The sequence below is a fragment of the Xiphias gladius genome, chromosome 20 (assembly GCF_016859285.1).
Source record: "Xiphias gladius isolate SHS-SW01 ecotype Sanya breed wild chromosome 20, ASM1685928v1, whole genome shotgun sequence".
Lineage (NCBI taxonomy): Eukaryota > Metazoa > Chordata > Actinopteri > Istiophoriformes > Xiphiidae > Xiphias > Xiphias gladius.
Genome location: NC_053419.1, coordinates 15,635,451 through 15,642,904, shown reverse-complemented (window position 1 = coordinate 15,642,904; position 7,454 = coordinate 15,635,451). Strand labels below are relative to the sequence as shown.

The 7,454-nt window shown below is 38.3% G+C and overlaps 1 protein-coding gene across 1 annotated transcript in view; it reads left to right on the top strand.

The window, feature by feature from the left end:
• The first annotated feature begins 1,502 nt into the window (after window positions 1-1,502).
• brinp1 (bone morphogenetic protein/retinoic acid inducible neural-specific 1) overlaps window positions 1,503-7,454 on the top strand; it is a 137,210-nt gene continuing 131,258 nt past the window's right edge. The window contains exon 1 of the mRNA XM_040157712.1: window positions 1,503-1,766. The gene's annotated coding sequence lies outside the window, so the exon portion shown is untranslated. The remainder of the gene's footprint in view (window positions 1,767-7,454) is intronic.

The window sequence follows — 7,454 nt, the reverse complement described above, 5'->3', positions numbered from 1 at the left end:
GAAGGTAGATGGGAAGGTAGATTTTCTATCTTAAAAAAAATAACAATATTAGTTTGCTGTCAGTTTACTAGATAGAGTTAGCCGGTTGCTGGATACATGCAGCTGAATCCTCTATTATACCATACATTAGCTATGCTGATTACCTTATATACATTTTTTTTTGTTGAGAATTTGTCAGAGATGTGTTACCGTAATTCAACTCTAGATACTGTAATTTGTGGTACTGTTGAATATTCAGTTGTATTGCACGGTGCTGAAAGGTGTAATATACTGACCACCCTCAATGAAAAGAATTATAATAAACGTTAAAATGACAGCGATATTAGGGGTGATATTATAATTATTGCTAATGGTGGATTAATAAATTGGTGTACCGAGACAAAAAAAGTTAGTATAACAACTATTTGTGTGGAATAACAACTGCATCGTGACATGTTCATACTCTTCAAATATGATCATATATTATCATGATGATAACAATCACCTCTCAATGACAGGGATTTTTGGGGCTTTGATATTTGTTGAGGCTGTAACTCGGCACATTAAGTAACGTGTCAAACTTAGTTCCTGAGGCCCCAACACAACAAAACACATTTCATGGACTAACTAACATTACTCAGAATATCTTCAAAAGATTAGTAGATAACAATATATTAGCTGATAATGAAAATAATTGTTATACTTGCAGCCCTATAGACTTTATTATGACAACTCCTCATGACTAAACTGAGAAAAAAAAGACAATATTACTGACATTAAAGCAGTCACTTTGGAAGTACTTGAAGCCATTTATTTTCCAAAGGTGTAAAGGAAGCATCAATGTTGAGAGGCCCCAAGTGTATTCTGTATGGGAAAGAAGTGATTATCAAAAGTTCTCACTTCACCTTTGGAATTAAATAAAGAGCAATCCCACAGCAGGAGGCGCCTGTTTCCCTTAAATCCTGCCTTCATCGTGTAGCTACATTATTTGTGGAATAAAATGTGAAATGCAAATAAGATGCAGTGCAGTTAAGTGAAATGTGTGGCTGCTGTGTCTTCTGGTTAATGACTTCTTACCCTTACACTGTTTAGAATGACCTGGTCACTTGATCCGTCGCGACAACAGATGATTGGGTTTTCCCTTCCTTTACTTACAGACTTATGGCATATTCACTATGTCAAAGATTTTTCAAGACACAGAAGGTCTGAATGGAGAGGCCAATGTCAGTGGTCTAGGGATTTAAGAACCATACTGCTGTGCTGGTACTCGCCTATTACCGTAAAAAAAAGGTTTTATTGAATTAAATAACAAAGAAACAAAAATTGTTGATATCAATGTTTATTCAGATTTTTTAATCTATTTTATTTTTCTTCCATTTGGGAAGATGTGAGTTTTGGTTGTAGCCTACATTTCCCATCACGCTTGAAGGGGGATGCAAACAGGAAGCTGGCAGTGGGCTACACCTGAGCTGTGCTTTTTGTTTACGTTTTGCGCATGTTGCGTTAGCTGTTAGCGGTTCTCTGCCGGAACCTTAACCATGGATGCACCGGCATCAGTGACCTGGATCGCTTTTACGCTGCAGAAAACGTCTGAAACGATAGTTTTGAGGCAAGACAAGGAGTTCATTTTTTGTATGACTTTGAAGTGGATTTAATGATGTTTTTTTTCCCCCCTGTACTGACACCGGGAAAAATGTGACCGCAAAGAGTAAGTCACAGTGATTCCAGCGACACGTGTCTGGTGTTTGTACGTGCTGGTTTCGCCGAGTTGTGCCTCCGGGAAGAAGGTGTGTCATTTTTTTTTTTAAAAAAATAGAAAATGGCTTACAGTGGAAAGTGCTTGCAGTTAGGTAGCTGCCGTTTTCAAAGAATATAATCAACATAGATTAAAAAAAAAAAAAAAGTTACATGACATGAACTGCCACTTTATACTGTCATTCATGCGGCTGCATGTCCGTCTCAGTGAGTAACGTTACAGAGCCATTCATTCATCCAACTAGACTCCCCATTTAGTCCATTTACTCGTGCTACTTTGTGCTCACAGGTAAGGTGCAAACTTCCATGAATACCTGATGGTACACGCCAGACAAAATGAGTTGCAAAGACTATTTTTCCTTGAGAGAGATAATTCTCTGACTGATTGTTTTAGTTTTATGGAGATTCTAATGTGGAGTGATTGAGAGTGCTTGAGCATAAAACTGAATTGCTTTGTGGAAATAATATTGCCTATCGTTTGTTCTTATATGAATTACCAGCTGCTTGAAATATCTGAGTCGAAATCTTGTTTGCATATTTTGTGCGTTGCTGGGGTATATAGTGAATATTTGCGAGTATTTCTGTTGGCTGGATGAAATGCTGGTTCATGAAATTTATGGTCCAAGGAATCCCTTGTGGGGATTTGACTCTGCTGCTAACTTCACTTATTTGTCAGATGTATCTCTGATGGGTACCCTGGGTTTAGATTGTCAAACTGATACAATGACAACTCATGCAGCTTGGCCTCAATGGCTTTCTGAACCAGGTTTGGGCATATTAAGTGATCCGGCTGTATATTTGTCTTGGCCAGCACAAAAATGGTCTCATTAATGTTTTTTGAAAAGTGCTGCATTTATCTCAGGTCTCTGTGGACAAACAGAATGTCTGCAAAATTGACATAGGATGCTTTACGGATATTTTCAGTGTATGTTTCATTGTTTTGTGAATAAATAAATGTAATCTGGGGTCCCAAAAATTTGGGGTGGCTGTGGCTCAGCAGGTAGATAGGGTTCAGAGGCTAACGCTGCAGGCCTCCTCTTCCTGTCCATGGGTCTTTGAGCGAGACACTGAACCAGACTGTTAGGCCGGCACCTTGCATGGTAGCTTGCTGCCGTGGGTGTGTATGTGGATGAGTAAATGAAAGGCAAACTGTAAAGTGGTTTGAATAATAGCTGCGTGTAAAAACAAGCTATTCATATAAATGTATAAGCCATGGCAAAGTGTTAGATAGTTGTTCATGAACATAATTTTCGAAGACAAAGTTGATCCACTTCAGTATAATGGCTAATACTGGAGGAGGACCCTGTTACAATATTGGACTGCAATTATGCAATTACTGTAAGATTTGATCTGTCATACGTGGTTTAAAAAGAGTGCGAAAAGCTGGACCTACCAACTGAGTGATTCAGACCAGGAGGTGGTGACTAATTGGATAATCAAGGAAAGCAGGAACAAATAAAAGAGCTACTGTAGGGGTGAAACTTAGCATAAAAGGGAGTTGAAAAGAAATGAGTAGAGAAAGGGTAACAGAGTGCACGCAGTCAGCTCTCAAGAAAATGAGAATGTATAATTCAGACATTGCATGTAGACGCCGGAAAAATAAAATCGGTGAAAGGGACCAATTTCTAACCAAGACATATTTACCCTGTAAGACTTCTTCAGAGTGTCATGGTGTGGGGTTTCAAACCTCTGAATATTCCTGACATTCTCCACTTGTCAACAAGGCAGTACATGGTAATCATCACCATAGCCACACAAGGCCTCGCTTTGGAAGTCAATATCTGTCAGCAGTAAGCATCGGCGGCCTGGAGTTCAGGCCCGGCCCCCTACAGCAGACCTGTCAGTATGCCTCAGGCATTGCATCATTAGTATAACCCCATGTCAGTGCTCACTCATGTTGCAGCCCGTTGCCCACTGGTAGTATTCACAAAGAGTGCTAAATAAAGTTCCTGGGCAAACCCGATCTTCATATTCTAACGCAAGCGAAAGATTGGATTTGAAATTTGTTTCATATTGTATAATATGCAAAAGAGACTGACACATTGAACTTTGGTTTCCTATCCCATGGCTTCAAGATGTTAACTAATGAAAACCCGGCTTGCCTGGTCTTATAAAAACTGTATATCCCCTGATATTACTACCTATAACTTAGAATGACATACATTGTAACAATAATGTCTAAAGTTGAAGAAAAGATCGTTGTTAAACATGCGGGAAATTGTAGTTAAAAGTGTGGCAAACCTAAATGCCAATAAACAGTAAACAGTATAAATACTATACTGACTTATATGGATCTTGCAATCGACTATAAAAAAAAGATTATGTACTACTGTTTGGACCATAATAATTGAAAATAATGGTACATGTAATTGCGAATCTATCAAAACAGGTCAACAATTTTGTACTCTTCTTAGAACTAAATTAATTCAAAGCTCACTTAGGTGCATCGAATTCATAAAATAGCAACATTTATGTGTACATGTTGTAAAAAAGACTGAGTTTTCCAGTGTACTAAATTTGCAAAAACCAAAGCTTGTATAGCTGCAAAAAATAAAAATAAAAATATGCTATAGACGAATAGCATGCCAATGATGCCTTATTTTCATTTTTACTTTGTAGACTAATCTCTTTAATCACTGTACCCACAATTGCACATCATTTGTAGTTGTACTGGAACATATCCAATGACATTCTTAAGGGCTACATCAGTTTTAATGATGAGGACACTGATTAGACAGTTTTACTTTTATTAATTTCCTTTGGTAGCTGTATTGATGTTGTTGACAGAGAGGAGGCTCCTAAATTAATCAAATGAAAACAAAAATCTAAATCTTAAATGGGATAAGTAAAGGCAGCTAAGTAAGAGACGAGCATTGAGAAAGTTACAGACCTACTAAAAGCTTATGCTTTATGATGTGTGTCTACCTTCAATACATGGCAAAAACACTCTTTTTTTTTTTTTTTTAATCCTGATACATGCTTAGTCTGAAGTCTCGGCATTAATTGTGTCCTCTGGGGAGTCTCTGACTTCTTTCTTTTTCTTTACCGAGACAGAGGATGTATGGCCATTGTCACTGATGTCATATTCAGTGCTTGTTAGAAGGCATTTATGAAAGAATACCAACAGTTCACTGCATAAATTTTGGTTCAAACACTGCACAATTTACAGGATGCTAAGAAGTTATAGACCGGGGAGTGTGTTCCCTCAATATTGAGTTAAAAGCAATGGAACATTGTATTGTACTTATTCATCACATTCGCTGACTGTTTAAAAGTCAAGTGAAACTTAAAGTTACAGTGACATAATGATAATAAGACTGACAAATTTAGGTTTTAAGTCATTAAGAAATAAAAATGTGACATGACTCACAACAGAAAGCATCTGGCAGAGATGGCAACAGAGCCTGGGTTGATGAGACAACAAATTGTACAGCAAACATTTTCACTTTGAGTGATGACTAGTGAGGCCTTAGGAAATGAAAAAAGATTTTACGCCTACAGTGACTAGAGTTTGTCACCACAACAGGTGCGCTTGCAAATGAGACATGGTATAATGCCATTAACAAGAAACATCCTACGCAAAAAAAAAAACTACCAAACCATCAGAAAAATCGAATTAATATGAATGTACATTACTAAACAAAGCACCAGGAAACACAACATTTACACACACACACACACACACACACACACACACACACACACACACACACACACACACACACACACACACACACACAAACACAAAAGAAACCTTAACTTACTCTGGACTTGTTTCCGCTCTCTGCATCAGTAAAGCTTAAGGTTGTGTTGCTGGGCGTTTGTATATTCATCAAATGTCGATTCATCTTTTAACTTGTATTTGAGTGCCTGTTTGAAGTCAAGCTGAATGAGATGAGCCCTGTGTTTTCAGCCACATGTGATGCAGTGCTCTCAGCCAAACGCTTTTAAGAGCTGAGAACGAGTTTCTTCAATGTTTCAGCGGATGCCTCCATCACAAAGATGAGGGCGAAAACTGTACTGTGAGTGCAGCTGGTATGGCCCGGAGTGCACAGTAGAATACACTGAGAAAGTTGCCTACTGTCAGTTTTCCATCTTTAGGGATAGTCACCATCTCCATCGTCTTTTCTCACTAGAATATTACTGTAAAAATAACATCATATGCAGATTTGAAGAGTTCATTGCCAGGTTATCTTGGTAGAGGGATTGCCTTTGATCGATCCACAGTTATTCTGCAGCCTCTGGGTTGGATGCAGCCAGTGCGCTAATGACCTCACCACATCATTCTCCACCACGCACATTTCTTCTTGGACATCATCAATAATAATCTCATTAGTTCCGATTTTTCAACTGTGACACTCTGTCTGTTTCATAAACTACAAATTCAGATAAAGATTTACTGCATCTCTTGCCTTGACAGCTTGCACCTGCCTTGGCATCTACAGATGAATCAGAAGGGAACCAAAGTGAAGTAAACAAAGTATTATGCACTGTTAAAAAATTCAACTGCAGTGAACAAATCCATATTTCTTTGTTTTGGATCTCTGTTTGACATCTCTGCAAATGTTAAACTGTTAGTTCCATGTGTTTTTAGACTGTTGGTCTTTTAGTGGCTAGCCTTAACTGTTTTGCCTGTTTTGTCTTCTTGTAAAGAAAGTGTCTATAAAACAGCTTTTACACTCCTTGACTGCTCTCCATTATTTTTAAGAGGCTGATAATGGTCTATGATCTCTAATACTATCCCTGAGTTACAGACAGTGTTATAAACTTTCAGAGCATTGTGGATGTATTTCTCTGGTGAAAAGCTGCAATGGTAACCATGGGGACTGTATCATCCACCAGTCTAACAATGTAGCCTGCCCCTACTCTGGTAAAGTCTTGATTCATTGGTTGCAGACACCACTAAAACATTTCTCGCAGAATGACATTTGCATAAGGCAGGCAGATGACAGTCTTCTCTGCTGTGTGTCATGGAGTGTTTTGACTTGAAGGCAGACTGAATGATTATCTGTGCAATTATGCAATTTAATTACAACTGCTAGGGGCTAGCCCTTCATCTCTGCTGTCCATCTGTCAGACATCCTTGAACTCCATCCATCTTTTTTGTCCCTTTTGTTTGGTTTCAAACCCAATGATGCTGGAAAACTGGAAATTGAAGATAGCTGAGGGCTGTCATCCATCTGTTGTTTCTTTAACCTGATATTACAGTGACACTGGTTGTCTTGTTTTTTCAGTTTTTTGAGCAAATGATGTCCACAGTGAACCAGAGATGTGTCAAAGTTGTGGTATTGTTCTTTACTAAGGACATACGGAACCTGCCTCTTTCAAATGCTTTCAATCTTTATCCACTCTCAGTGGTGACAAACGCCTGTGTTTAAGGGGAAAATGGGGAGTTCAGTTTCCAATACTGCTGACATTTGACTAGCCTTGGGTGGAATGAGCTCAGTGCTATCAAGGGGTGGTAAAATAAAATTGCCATATTGGTGCCATGTTAGATGTTTTTAAATGTTCAGACAAGTGAGACTTCTGGCAATATATAACTCTTGCAATCCACAATGAATGCTGGTACTTAAGCTTTATTTATTTGGGAGGTCATATTTATTACTTGTTCCATATGTGGGCTGGATCTCAAAGATATTTATATTACACCACATGTTATATGTGCCTAAGATTTGCTTTGTATCCACCTTTTGCCAGTTTTATTGTTAAATTACTGTTAA